This window comes from Lithobates pipiens, unplaced genomic scaffold (genome assembly GCF_037356315.1).
Source record: "Lithobates pipiens isolate NorthernLeopardFrog02 unplaced genomic scaffold, aLitPip1_a1.2 Scaffold_8, whole genome shotgun sequence".
NCBI lineage: Eukaryota > Metazoa > Chordata > Amphibia > Anura > Ranidae > Lithobates > Lithobates pipiens.
Window position 1 is genome coordinate 606,345,211 of NW_027507903.1, and position 15,670 is coordinate 606,360,880.

Consider the following 15,670-nt stretch of genomic DNA (forward strand, 5'->3'; position numbering starts at 1 on the left):
ACGGTCGGACGAAGTTGTCGGAAAATCCCACGTGATGACGTTATTTCGTTACGACGGGACTATGTTCAGGCTAGTAGCCAATAGCTTTGATGTAGGAATTGATCTGAGCATGCGTGGCACTTTGTCCAATTGGAATTCTCTACACATGATCGGAGTATGTCCGATCAGAGCATTTTGTCGGAAAATATTTCCGGCAAGATGGAAAAGTTGGTCCCTTGTACACACGGTGGGAGATTCCATCGTAATGTGTCCGATTGGAGCGTTTTGTCGGATATTCCGACTGTGTGTGGTCTGCATCGGACTGTTTCCATCGGAATATCCGTCAAAACGCTCCAATCGGACACATTCCGACGGAATCTCCGACCGTGTGTACAAGGGCTATCATTGCCTCATCACTCCACTCTAGTAGTTGAGTAACCACCTCAACACTCTTCTCAGTCCCAAAAACTCTCTGCTTGTAGACAGGTTTTAGTTAGTGGCTGGCCCAGGTCAGGGGGAAATAAGTTAATATGTGTGCTGCTGTTCCCGGGCTTTTTGAATCCAGCCTACCCACTGGGTTCAGGGGAGTCCCAGACCACATCAAGCAGGACATGCTGTTAATTCTGAGAAATTAACCTTGCAACCTTGTGCCTTGCAGTCTGTCAAAGGCACCAGGGATCCGGAAATCAACCTACACTTAGAGGAAGCCAATAGGAACTACTACTTTTCTGAGGTATGCCTGGGCAGCTAGCTAGGGATAGATAGGGACTGTCTAATGCTAATATTCATCATGGACTGTATTACTGATGATAATTTTATGTAAAGTTGCATCAATTGTTTCGAGCCTGGTCTGACGTTATTTAACCACCTCCCGCCCACCGTATAGACAGATATCAGCGGGCGGGGCACTCTTCTTCTGGGACAACGTCATATGGTGTTGCCCCAGTCTCACCCCACGTAGGCACACAGTGCTCAGATTGCGGGCATGCTGTGTTCCTGGGACACGGCGCAACACTGATTTCCAATCACAGCTGATCACATGTAAACAAGGAAATGACGGTTATCGTGTCTCTTCGCCTTACACTGACAGAGTGTGACACAGGGGAGACCTGTACAGATAATCTGGACACTAGACATGTTCAATTTGTTTTGTTATGAATTTTTTTTGGATGAAATTCGGCTGAATGAAAATGAATATTTATTCATTCAGAAGCATCTGAATGAACGAAAGACTCTTTTGACGAATGCATACAAAAATTAATTGTCAGAGAGGAATGAAAATCAGAAAATACAAAAATCCGAAAGAACTAAAAACGATTCAACCTACGAGTTTAACAAATCGATTACATTCAGATAATTACATTTTTCGTATTTTCTATTATAATTAAATTATTAACTATTAAAGTTTTTGTTATTATTATAAACTATTAAATTATAGATAAAGTAGCTGAAGTCATTATTTCTTTTATTCAGGTCTTTGCGCCATAGCAGCTAATTGGGGATATATTCGATTTACATTTTTATTGGAATTTCCTTTCCAATTTGGCTAAAGTAACTGTTAGTGAACGTAGCGAATACTAATGCATCCAAAGTTTCAAATTATCTGAAGTAAGGAATGCGAAATCTAAACGAATAGATCGGAGTAAATGTGAAGGCATCCAAAGTTACGAATAGTCAGAATTAAGGAATGCCGATCATATAACGAATGATTCGATAAATGAAAAAAAAAAAAAAAGAAACGAAAAGGAAACTAAACAAATTTCTCAGTAGTGCACATGTCTACAGGGCACTGATCATCAGTGCCTTGATGATCAGTGCAGCCTCAACAGTGCCCATCAGTGATGCCAATCTGTAACCATCAGTGATGACAATTTATACCTATCAGTGATGTCAATCTGTGCCCATCAGTGATGCCAGCCAGTGCTGCCTTTCAGTGCCCATCAGTGCCTGCCCATTAGTGCCACCCATCAGTGCCGCCCATCAGTTTCAATATTGTCCTATGTTATAAATCAGTTGACCATATTGTCATTCTGTATTGATGCATAATGCCTTGTACACACGGTTGGACATTCCGACCACAAAATCCATCGGATCTTTTCCGACGGATTTTGTCCGAAACTGGTGTTTGCATACACACGGTCGAAAAATCCGATCGTTCGGAACGTGGTGACGTTAGTTGCATACGACGGGACTACGTAGAGGCTAGTAGCCAATAGCTTTGGTCTCGTAATTTGATCTGAGCATGCGTGGCACTTTGTCCTTCGGAATTCTCTACAAACGATCGGAAAAAGTCTGATCAGGTCCGATAGAGCCCACACACGATCGGATTTTCCGACAATATAATCCGATCGCACCTTTTCCGTCTGAATTTCCGACCGTGTGTACAGGGCATAAGACCTGATATATGCTACCTGTTATATGCTACCAATTGTAATTGATTTTGATGCTACTCATAAATAAAGGATTAAAAAAAATTAAAACCAGCGTTAGTTTTGGATACAGTAGGAAAGTGGTAAAACCCAACTTTCTGACGTAACCGGAAAAAGTGTCCCACTGGAAGATTTATATTCTATTCCTGTTCCAGTGACAACCAAAAAAGTTGGATTCCCCATCACTTTTTGTCTCCAGAACAAATAGCCTCTCCATAGGATACAGCAGAAGGGTTTCTAATGCCTTGTACACACGGTCAGAACATTCCGATAACAAAATCCGTCTGATTTTTTCAGACGGATTTTGTCCTAAACTGGTGTTGCATACACACGGTCGAACAAAGCTGTTGGAAAATCCGATCGTTCAGAACATGATGACAGGACTACGTTGAGGCTAGTAACCAATAGCTTTGGTCTCGTAATTTGACCTGCGCATGCGCGGCCTTTGTCCGATCGGAATTCTCTACAAACGATTCGTTTTTTTTGTCGGAAAATTTGAGATCCTTCTCTCAAATTTTTTCCGGCGGAATTTCTGACGGAAAAAGTCCACACACGATTGGATTTTCCAACAACATAATCCGATCAGACCTTTTCCATCGGAATTTCCGACCGTGTGTACAAAGCATAACACTGCCCTACTTTAGCCATGACAAAACGAAAACGTATATGCTTTAAATACACTTTCATTAAAATTTTATCATAATGTTAGCTAGGCTCATCATATATTGCATGTTTACATTACGAGGTGTTGGAAAATATATAATGTTCCATGAGCTAAATCTTATACTATCTTGCCTTTTAGCCAAAACCTAAATTAATAAGGAGTCCAAGCAGCATAGGGGGCATCCCAAAAAAGTCCTGCAAGTAATGGTGCTTGGACAATGACACTGGAGTTCTGCCAAGAGACAACCTGATCTTTATTTTCCGTAAGTACATATTTTGTAACCTTTAATTTGCAACCTTCATAATTTCAACATCCTTGCTGTGAAATAATTTCCTAATCATTTCCGTAGATATTCCATCGAATAGATCTCAAAAGTCTGTTCTAATGCAGAATTAAGCTCTAAAAAAAAAAAAAATTTGCTAGGAGGTAGCGCTTTTCGGAAGAAAAGGTGTTTAAACACCTCTTATGTCAAAAAAAGTTTTCCTGTTTTCCCAACAATTAATTTTTATTCTGTTTATTCTATTCTGTTACGTAATTTATTTTTTGTAATTTTTATTCTATTCGTCATTCAGTGCACACTGTGGGCTCATTCCCGGCATCTTACAGATCCCAGGAATGAGCCCGGTGCCAGAGATGATGTAACTCATGCGTGCATACACAGGAGTTACCATAATCAGGGGCCCCCCAAATACCAAAGAGGAGTCATGATAAATGGTAGCAGAGATGGAGGTGGTGGGGGACACAGCACATACAGGTGCCTGAACCCATCATTGCTGGAGGACAGTACAGACAGAGGGAGGTGTGTGCAATGCATACTTGAAGATTATGAAAAATTCATCCTCACCAACAAAGATTTCTTCCACTTATGTGTCTATATTTTCTTTTTATTTTCTTTTATTTATTTTTTATTATGGTGAGGATTTAAAAAAATTTTTTTTTTAGGTAAATATGAAATAATGCAGATTAATATTTTGCATTTTTATATCCAACCAGCAGGTCCTCTTTAAAAAAAATCAACTGTTTAGACAAGTTTAAAGTGGTGTTGCACATAAAAAACAGAAAATTGTTCCATACTTACCGTAATTTTCTTTTCCTGGTGCCTATCCATGGCAGCATACCTGTGACAAGCTCCGCCTTGGCTCCTCCCTCAGGACTAGTGAATATTATAAAAGAAAAGGTTAGTACAGCCCCCGCATTCTCGTTAATATAGAATACCGAGGGTGGGAATGTATGCTGCCATGGATAGGCACCAGGAAAAGAAAATTACGGTAAGTATGGAACAATTTTCTGTTTTCCTGGTGCCTCCATGGCAGCATACCTGTGACAAATAACTAGCTGAGACGGGTGGGATAATGCTTAGAGGTTTATTTAAAGAATTTATTATTTAGAAGAGGCTAAGGCCGAAGTGATTGCCTGTCTGCCAAACTCCACTGAGGAGAGAGCTCCTGGGTCCACCCTGTAATGTTTCAGGAATGTGTGTTGGGATGACCAGGTTGCTGCCGACAAATAGTTTCGATCGACACATTCGCTCTTGCCGCCCAAGAGGCAGAGACCGCTCTTGTGGAGTGCGCCCTGACCGCTGAAGGGGTCTCTAGTCCCTTTGTCCTGTACACCTTGTGGATGAGTTTGACGATCCATGAAGCGATCGTTCTGGCTGATGCCTCCTTTCCTTTACGTTTTCCCCAGGGAATTATGAACAGTCTGATGGAAGCCCGGAATGGAGCTGTGGCTTGGAGATAGCATTTCAGAGTGGAGGCGATGTCTAATTCATGAAGAGTGACAGAGTCCTGTTCAGAAAATGTTGGGAGTGCCCAGGGTTCTGACATGCTCAAGGATGAAGCGACCTTGGGAATGAACCCTCGTATTGTTCTAAGTTCCACTCTATCTGGGTAAAAAATAATGTGATCCTGATCTGCTCCCAAAGCTTGGAGCTCTGACACCCGCCTGCCGGAGGTTATGGCTATCAGAAAGGCTAATTTTAAAGTTAGGTTCCAGAGTGATATTGAGTCCGAAGGGGCAAAGGGTGGATTGGCTAAGGACTCCAGGATGACCGTAAGGTCCCAAGTGGGAAAAGATTGTTTAGACGGTGGTCTGATCTTCCTGACGGCCTTAAAAAATTGGATTAACAATGGGTCCTCCGCCCATCTTCTACTGGTTGCTGCTGAGATCGCTGACACCTGTACCTTCAAAGTACTCAATGCAAGACCCAGGTCCAGGCCTGCCTGCAGGAACTCAAGAATTTGAGATGACGAAGGGGAACCTGGATCACAGTTTCTATCAAGCATGAAGGTCTTGAAGTTGTTCCATACTTTATCATATATGTTGTTTGTGGATGGTTTTCTTGCCTTGAGCAGGGTTGCGATCACCTTGTCGGAGCACCCTAGGGATTGGAACCTTTCCCTTTCAGTTGCCAGATGTGAAGGTCCAGCCTGCGGGGATCTGGGTGGGTGTGACATCCTTGCGACAGGAGGAGGGGTACTATTGGAACTTTGACTGGAGGACTGGTGCTCAGATCCATTGCCGTAGGGAACCAAGGCCTTCTTGGCCAGTATGGCAGAACCGCTATCACCGTCGATGTCTCCCTCACGAGTCTTGACAGGAACCTCGGTATGAGGGGCCGTGGGGGAAAAGCGTAGGCCCGATCGCATGCCCACGGGGCTGATAGGGCATCTGTTGCCTCCGCCTGGGGGTGCGGAAATCTCGAGATAAACCTTGGAAGTTTGGTGTTGGATGCTGTCGCAAAGAGATCTAGCTCGAGGGGCCCCCACTGGATCATTATCCAGTTGAAGATTTCCGGGTGTAAGGACCACTCGTTGGTGTCTGCGAACCTGCGGGAAAGGCTGTCTGCCCTTGAGTTGAGATGGCCGGGCAGATAGACTGCCCTCAGGTCCTCCAGATTCCTTTCGGCCCAGAGGAATATGGGCTCCACCTCGTTCAGGAGGGATCTGCTGCGCGTTCCCCCTTGACGGTGCACATAAGATACCGCGGCCCGGTTGTCCATCCTGAGGAGAACTGGTTTGCCCGAAATCTCGAACTCCAGGGCTAGCAGTGCAAGATAGGCCGCTCTGAGCTCCAGGACATTGGACACCACGCCTGCTGCATTGAAGGACCATCTCCCTTGTACTGAGGTCTTGTTGGAATGTGCTCCCCAACCAGCTGCGCTGGCATCGGTAGTAATTATGATCCAGTCGACATGCCCTAGCGGGCGAGACTTCAGAAGCGACTGTCTCTTCATCCACCAATGTAGACTCCTGAGCATCCGGGTTGTCAGGTGTATGGGTTGGGATAGATATCGTTTGTTCCACATTCTTAAGAACTCCAGCTGAAAATGTCTCAAATGCCAGTGGGCCCAGGGGACCATAGGGATGCATGATGACATCCGACCTATCAGGCTCAAACAATTTGAGGCTGTCAGGTAGGATCTCAAGCTCACCTTCCTCATCTGTTGGATAATGGAAGATACCTTCTGAGGAGGGAGAGACACTGATCCTTTCATTGTATTGAACAGGGCTCACAGATAGACCATCTCTTGGGTCGGAGAGAGAAGACTTTTCTCGTAATTTATCTTCCAACCGAAATCCACTAGTGTTGTTAACAGGATATCCCTGTGTTCTAATAACTGGGTTGGGTTCTTCGCCAGGAGTAGAAGGTCGTCCAGATAGTGATACACCCGGAGCCCCAATTCTCTCAGAGGTGCTATGATGGCAATCAGGGTTTTTGTAAAGACTCTGGGTGACGTGCAGAGGCCAAACGGAAGGCTCCGAAATTGGAGATGTACTTGCCCCACCGCAAATCTCAGGTATTTCTGGAACGTAGGGAGTATAGGTATGTGTAAGTAGGCGTCTTGCAGGTCTATTGACAACATCCAATCCCCTGGTTGGACTACGCGAATGATCGTCTGAAGAGACTCCATCTTGAACTTTTCCAGGAAAATGTAGCGATTTAGCCTCTTTAGGTCTATCACAGGTCTCCACCCTCCGTTTCTTTTGGGGACTAGAAACAGGGTGGAATAGAAACCTGAAAATCTCTCGGATGGAGGCACTGGAACTACTGCCCGTTGTTCCTGTAGGGAAAGAAGAAATCGCTTCAGAGCTTCCGCCTTTTGAGGAGATCTTGACACCCTTGTCGGAGAAAAATAGTCCTTGGGGGTTGGTTTAGGAAGGACCAGGAATGACCGTGTTTGACTGTTGCAACTACCCAGGGATCCCTGCATTTTTGTTCCCAAATCTTTGAGAACTGTTTCAACCTGGCCCCCACAGGGATCACTTGGGCTGGCCTGGCGTCAAAAAGATTTTGATGGCTCCTGTGGGGTAGGTACCGGCCTCTGCCTCCTGGACTTGAGAAACGTCGACTGTGTGCTCTTCCAGTTGTGCCTGAAGCCTTTCCCTTGTCTTGATTGTCGGTAGTCCCTATTTTTGGAATATTGGAACCTTGGTGCAGAGGATCTGAAACGTCTAGATCGCCTGTCTTGAGGAAGTAGGCCTGACTTTCCGCCGGTGACCCGAGAGATGGCTTTGTCGAGTTTTTCCCCGAACAAGGCTTTACCGTCCAAAGGTATCTTGCACCAATTTTGCTTCGAGGCAACGTCCGCTGCCCATGGTTTTAGCCACAGTGCCCTTTTGGCCATTACTGTGTGAAGCATTGCCCTTGCGGAGCAGCGAATGGAATCGATGGCGGCTTCTCCAATGAAGTCGGCTGAGAGCTTCAGCTCATCCAATGCCCTTATTATCTCTTCTTTAGGGATATCCTGTTGGATTGCCGACTCTATATTATCTGTCCAGACGCGTAGTGCGTTGGACACTGATGTCAGAGCTATTGCAGGTTTACAGGCATATCCTGCCATCTGATAGGCCTTCTTAAGGTCAAGGTCCATCCTTCTATCCAGAGGGTCCTTGAAGGAGGTTGAATCATCTAGGGGTAAAGTGACGTTCTTGGCCAGCCTTACCACTGCGGCATCTACCACCGGCGGGCCGTCCAGCATTTTGGAATCTGCCTCGGAGAGAGGGTATAATTTTCCCAATCGATTGGTGGAAAGTCTTTTGTCTGTCCTCCCCCATTCTTCCTCGATCACCTCCCTGATTTCCTCCATAAGAGGGAAGAAGGAGATCTGGCGCTTAAGGAAGGGGAAGTATGATTTGGACTTCCTGACCTCCACGTTGGAATCCTCCCAACCGATTGCTTGTTTAACGGCCTGCACATAGGGCTGGACCATGGCAAAGGCAAAGCCAGAGGCATCTGTGTCATCTGAGGAATCCTCTGAAATGGCCATTTCGTCCTGATGCTTAGAGGAGGAGGGAGGGAACAGACGACCACTTCCACTGGTGGATGGACCAGGAATGGAGGCCTCAGCCATCAGCTCCTGAGGAGGGGATGCCGGTTGTTGTGTCGGCCTTGTAGCGACCAATTCCGTAAGGGAGTCTTTTACTGCCTTTTTAAGGAGATCTGCCACCTGTAGGCTCTCAGACTCTCTGTCTGCTGCATAGTCTCTAAGGCAGTCTCGACAAATTAGTTTGTCCGGAAGTGGGGAGCCTCCGCAGGCCTGACATCTGGTAGGTCTAGGTCTCGGGGAGCGCGAATGACGGCGCCTCTTAGCTGAAGCTTTCCTGCCGCTTCTGTAATGCCCATGTCTGGGTGACCTGTCTCTGCTGTGACAGGAATCATCATCGTCATCTCCATATCGCCTTGAGGTCTTCTTAGACGTCTTCTGGCGTACAGGACTGAAATACAAAAGTATCGTCCTTAGTGCACTCTTTTTTTTTTTTTTTTTTAAACTTACCTGGGCGTAGGTCCTTACCTTGGGAGTAGAGTAGGATCTTGAGCGGGCGGCGAAAGGCTCATGTTTAGGCGGCTTAGCAGAGGTAACGGCTAGGAAAGAGTCAGAGGAAAAAAAGGCGTCAACCAGTCGTGCGCTGATTCACGGAAAAGAAGGGAATTTGCCTACAAAAGTGACGATTCCCACCCCCCGTTACTGTGTGTTGTGTTTTTGTGTTTTTTTTTTTTTTTTTAAATCCATTTTTTATATATATATATATATTTTTTTTTTTTTTTTTTTTTTTTTTTTGGAGGCTCCGATTTAAATAATTTAATATATTAATAAATTAATTATTTTTAAGTGAAAAGAGACATTCCATCAGAGCTATACCAATATATTCGGATGATCACATGTACAAAAACAAATGCATTAAAACATGCCTTACCTTAACAGGGGTGGGAATAGCCTGGAACTCTAGAGTGTAATTCTCTTGTTGACCGCAGGCATTTCACTTGTGCTGCTGGGGAAATAAATAGGAGGAGGGGAAGTGATGTCGTGCTAAAGCTCCTCCTCTGACACTCTGAGGGCAAAAATAACCATTCGCCCTCAAAAAAGATGGCCGCCGAAGCTTCCGACGCTACCGCGCACGCGCCGAACGTCAAAACTGACCGTCGAAACATACGACCCGCCGGCGCATGCGCAGACGACGGCGGGAACGCTAGACTATTATAAAATGACACAGACTCGCCGCGCGCGGCCCCTAGTGAGTCTGGGAGTGACAAACACACATGGGAAAGGAAAGGGGGGCCTGCTAGGACTATGGGGACCGCGGAAACAGAGCGCAGGAGAGAGGAAGGACAGATGAGACTGGAGGGAAAAAACAAACCTCAGGGACAGAGCAAAGCTGCTACCTCTGCTGCCATAGACTGGAGCCTGAACGCCCATACTGCAGGTAAAGCTCTTACTTAAGAGACAAACTGCTTGTCCCAAAAGATCCTACAGAAGGGACTTCCAACCTTATAAGCGCATTTAGCTGCCCAAGAGAAGGAACTGCGTCCGGGAGAGGCTTGAACCCGGACGGACGCTGCCGAATGCAGAAGGTAAGGACGCCGACCAGGATTCACTGCCATGAGGTATGAGGAAAAAAAGGAGAATGCGGGGGCTGTACTAACCTTTTCTTTTATAATATTCACTAGTCCTGAGGGAGGAGCCAAGGCGGAGCTTGTCACAGGTATGCTGCCATGGAGGCACCAGGAAAACAAAAATCCATCAAAATTCCAAAAAAAACAACAACTCACCTTTAATTAAATGCCTGTTGCTAGGGGGTCCCTCGTAGTCTGCCTCCTTCAGTGCCTGGGCTGTCCCTGGGTGTCCCTCGGTGCAGGAAGGGCTCAGCTCTGCCCCCTCCCTCCTGTCAGTCATCTGGGACACGTGACAGGTCTCAGATGACTGCGCGGCCAATCACGGCGTGCGGCGCCGCTCACGCATGCACAGTGAGTGGCCACAGTTAGAATGCTGGGGCCACCGAGCTGAGGGTGGAACGAGCGGGGCTTTGTTTCCCCGCATCGCTGGACCCTGGGACAGGTAAGTGTCCGATTATTAAAAGTCAGCAGCTGCAGTATTTGTAGCTGCTGACTTTAATTTTAATTTTTATTTTTTTTAAGGGGAACTTCTCTTTAAGCCCTGGGCCATTTTGCTGGCCAAAGACCAGAGCACTTTTTGTGATTCGGCACTGTGTTGATTTAACCGAAAATTGCGCGACGTGGATCCCAAACAAAATTGATGTCCTGTTTTTCCCCACAAGTAGAGTTTTCTTTTGGTGGTATTTGATCACCCTTGCGGCTTTTATTTTTTGCACTATCAACAAAAATAGAGCGACAATTTTGAAAAAAACGCATTATTTTTAATTTTTTGCTATAATAAATATCCTCAAAAAATATATACAAAAACAATTTTTTTCCTCAGTTTAGGCCGATATGTATTCTTCTACATATTTCTGGAAAAAAAAATCGAAATAAGCGTTTATTGATTGGTTTGTTATAGCGTCTGCAAAATAGGGTTAGTTTCATGGCATTTTTACTAATAATTTTTTTTTTTTACTAGTATGGCGGCGATCTGCGATTTTTATCATGACTGGGACATTATGGCAGACACATCGGACAATTTTGACACATTTTTGGGACCATTGGCAATAATACAGCTATCAATGGTAAAAAAACATTGAATACTGCAAAAAATGTCGCTGGCAGTGAAGGGGTTAACCACTAGGAGACGGGGAGGGGTTAAGTGTGTTTTAGGGAGTGATTCTAACTGTTAGGGGGCTTGGTTACGAATGACACTTCACCGATCACAGGGAGCTATGATCAGTGACAGTGTCATTAGGCAGAACGGGGAGATGTTTGTTTACGTTAGCATCTCCCCTTTCTTCAGCTCTGTGAGACGATTGCGGGTATTCCCGCGGTATTCCCGCGGGACCCCCGATCCTACTCACGGAGCTCCCGGCAGGGTCACGCGTGCGCCGCTGGCGGCGTGCATGTGACCACACGGCAGGAAATTCAAAGGGACGTACCTGTATGCCCATTTGCCCAGCCGTGCCGTTCTGCCGACGAATATATACATGCGGCACTCTGCAAGTGGTTAGAGAGCTCAATAGCTCAGCCTGAGCTGTACAAATACTAACAAATAAGTCAGAGCAGTGGCTCCACCCTCTCACTCCCCTTACTTCTGTAGGGGTTTTATTCAGACAGTCTGCCTGAAAGGAGATAACATATGGTTTAAAACCCTATGATGTGCTTTGGGGTAATCCCATATTAAATGTGGGTTTGCAAAAGAAAAATGATATACATATATAAAACATCAGTTTAAAAAACATATAGACAGTTAAAAAAAAAGTTTAAATAAAATTGCAGCAAAACCAATAGTTTCCCTTTATAGCAGAATGTTAGATACAATAAAACCTTGGATTAAGAGTAACTTGGTTTGAGAGCGTTTTGCAGGACAAGCAACATTTTTAAAGAAATTTTGACTTGATGTACAGACGATGTCTTGATATACAAGTAGCGTCATGTCACAACTGAGTATAAAAGAGAAGAGAGGCGCCCCTAAGTGTAGCAATATGGTTACATTTAATGAAGTTACAACATTTAGCAACATATTGCAACACGCACCTCTCTTCTCTTTTATACTCTGTAGCTCCTGCTGGATTTTGGCTTCTAATCCCCTTGTAGAGGCTTCCATTTGTGGATGGACATTTTATCGTTACATAACCTATCACATTGCTATAATCTTTTTATATGGACTATAGAACGAAGGTCTATGTAATAAATGGTTGTGGAACGAATCATTTGAGTTTCTATTATTTCTTATGGGGAATTTTGCTTTGATATACAAGTGCTTTGTATTACAAGCATGTTTGTGGAATGAATTATGCTCACAATCCAAGGTTTTACTGTAGATGGGTTCACCAGATGAGTTCAACAGGTGTTCAACAGAGCTTTCAGCCTAGTATGCGCAGTAAGCCGCTTGATCGTTTAATTGATCAATGCATGACAGTGCCTCCAATACAAACAAATTTACTAAAATAATTATCTTGACTAATTTATTATTCCTGAGATTCTTTGCCCTATGCAGATATTATTTAACCACTAGGGATCCGCGCTATAGCCTAATGACGGCTACAGCGTGGACCTCCTTTGCCGGGACTACGTCTATTGACGTCGTCCCGTGCACGAGCGGCCTGCGCTATGAGACTCGCCTGATCACGGATTGAAGCAAGGGGTCGATCCTGACCCCTTACCAAGTGATCAGCTGTCAGCCAATGACAGCTGATCATGTGATCACAACAGAGCCAGTAATCGGCTATTTTCCTTCTTGCGCTGACAGCGCGAGGAGAAAAAAAAAACGATCACCGGCAGCCGTGAGAGGGACTTCAGTCCCGATCACGGCCAAGCCATCAGTGCCCACCTGCCCGCTGCCAGTGCAACATATATATAGTAAATGTGCCACCCATCAGTACCACCCTTTAGTGCCCATAGTGCCACCCATCAGTGCCCACAGTGCCACCTCTTAGTGCCCACAATCTGCCTCAACAACAGTGCTGCACCTCATATGCACATATCCGTGCCCTTCAGTGTCATCTACCAGTGCGTATCAGTGCCCAGCAGTGCCGCCCATCAGTGCCCATCAGTGCCACCTATCAGAGCCACCTATCAGTGCTACCTATCAGTGCCCATCAGTCCCATTTATCAGTGGTACCTATCCGTGCCCATCCGTGCCACCCATCCATGCCACCCATCCGTGCCATCTTATCTGTGCCCAGTACCGTCTTATCTGTGCCCATCAGTGCTGCCTTATCTGTGCCTATCAGTACCACCTTATCTGTGCCTATCGGTGCCACCTTAACCGTGCCTATCAGTGCCCACTAGTGCAGCCTATCAGTGCCCACCAGTGCAGCCTATCAGTGCCCACCAGTGCCGCCTCATCAGCGCATTTCAATGAAGGAGAAAAATTACCTGTTTGCAAAATTTTATAACAAACTATGAAACATGATTATTTATTTTTTTTGCATCTTTTTTTGTTTGTTTAGCAAAAAATAAAACTCCCAGCTGTAATTAAATACCACCAAAAGAAAGCTCTATTTGTGGGGAAAAAATTATAAAAATGTCATTTGGGTACAGTGTAGTATGGCCACGCAATTGTTATTCAAAGTGCATCAGCGCTGAAAGCTAAAAATTGGTCTGGGCAGAAGGGGGGTTTAAGTGCCCAATAAGTAAGTGGTTAAACACAATAAAATTGGGTGAAAGTACAGGCTACGAAACTATAAAAAAAATAAAGGAAAATTTATTTAAAGTAAGTGACTTTACAATCACCATTTATAAACAGTGAAATTGAGAATGTGACACATTAAGATTTCGCAATAAATTTCTAAATTATCCGTTACCACATCCACCACCATGTGTCACCACTCAGAGAAGCCTCTTACCAGATTCTGCGGACCATAAAATTATAAATGGTCAGACACGCTTTGGTTAAATCCACATCTAATAGCATCCTTGACAAAGCTGTGTAGAGCAACACCGCCTCTAGATATCACCACAAATAGGAAACATACAGGTCCATAATGAAGTATGTAAAAAAAAAAATCTTTATTTTACATTTTTATTCTTTTATTTTAAAAACCCACTGGGCATACATGTAAAAAACATCCATAAAGCTTGTGGACACTGCAAACCACTACTTCCGTGATAGCAGGCTGATTGTAACTGTCAGGCTCCGGCTGGCATGTAAGCATGATGATGTCACGTCGTTGCCACATCCGTGGATGAAAACAAATAAAATCTTCATGAATATTAAAATCTATAGTTCCCCTAGTAGAGGGGTCTCCAAACGTTCTAAACAAAGGGCCAATTTACTGTCTTCGAGACTTTAGGGGGGCCGGACTGGGGCCATTGGGCATCCAAAATGTCCCAGCATCAGTGGAAATAAACAATCCCCCCATTATTGGTGTCAGTGGGAGAAATAGTGTCCCATCATTGGTGTCATTGAGAGGAATTGTGCCCCATCATTGTTGTCATTGGGTCCCATTGTTGGTGTCCATGGGAGGAACTGTGCTCCATTATTGATGTCACTGGTAGGAATTGTGACCTTCATTGTTGTCAGTGAACAAAATAGCACCCCAAGGGCAACATAAAAGCAAGCAGAGGGCCGCATCCAGCCCCTGGGCCGCAGTTTGGAGAAAACTGCTCTAATAGCAAAAAGTGATCACTTTTTCTGAAAAAGACATGATCTTAGGAAGACTGCAAACCAAACCCTCAATAATGGGTGCCAACCAATTGATAGAGAAAGGCTGAGCTTTATGTGTACTTTCCAAAATGGTGTCTTCAGTATGTAAGCTGGGTGAGGATGCGTGTTGTGTCTCTTTCTGTAGATGATGGGTGTGAGTCGTGTATGTGTGATGGGTGTGAGTATGTTTGTGAAAAAACAGCGTGGGTCCCCCCCCCCCAATCTATACCAGGCTGTTCGGATATAGTATGGATTTTAAGGGGAACCTCCCACCAAATTGAAAAAAAAAATGGCGCAGGGTCCCCTCCAAAATCCATAGCACATGCTTATCATGCAGACTGGCAGGCCAGAAAAGGGGGGGGGGAGGCAAAGTTAAACCATACCAGGCCAAATGCCCTCAACATGGGTAGGGTGCTTTGATGATGAGGACATGCTGGGTCGATGACATCACAAGAAATGGGGTCACCCAGCGATGTCACTCAGTGGCCCTGCCCCTTAGTTTATTTAGCGTCAGGAAGCAGCGGTGTTGTCAAGTGGCACCTTTTTTTCGAGTTGATGGCCGGCGCTCATCGTGATTGATGATGGCTCTACACCGGGGGGAGGGGGCATTTATTTATTTTTTTAATAAAGGAATTGTCAAAAAGTTTCCTTTTTGACACTTTTTTGATGAATTAGTAGGTACTGAGGTCCAGGTACTGAGGAAAAAGGTTCCGTTCACTCTTAGTTACAACTTGTACACGTTCATAGGATTGTTTCAAGTTTTGAGTCAACGTGCTGACTGACATGATCTCTGGCTAGAGATCTGTTTAGCCTTGAAGTACCCAGCTGCGAGTGGCTACTCTCTGGGTGAAATTAGAGACTTTATTAGACCTGCAGTTCAATGTGCCTGAGTTCTTCACCCGTGCCCTCTGTTCCCATGAGAGACTGTGCTATTGGATGTTACTACTGCAAAATAAAACCTTTTGAAAGGACTTTATTCGTGTCAGTGTTCAAGTTGTTGGGTATCAACCCTGGGAACCCCTAGATGTTTAGACGTGGAAGAGCAGGCCAAGAGAAGGTAACTGG

At 45.0% G+C, this 15,670-nt stretch overlaps 1 protein-coding gene across 1 annotated transcript in view; it reads left to right on the top strand.

Annotated features, from left to right (window-relative positions):
• Positions 1-15,670, top strand: part of LOC143961335 (lysophosphatidic acid receptor 6-like) — an 86,743-nt gene that overhangs the window by 43,149 nt on the left and 27,924 nt on the right. The window contains exon 2 of the mRNA XM_077470598.1: positions 3,211-3,334. The gene's annotated coding sequence lies outside the window, so the exon portion shown is untranslated. The remainder of the gene's footprint in view (positions 1-3,210; positions 3,335-15,670) is intronic.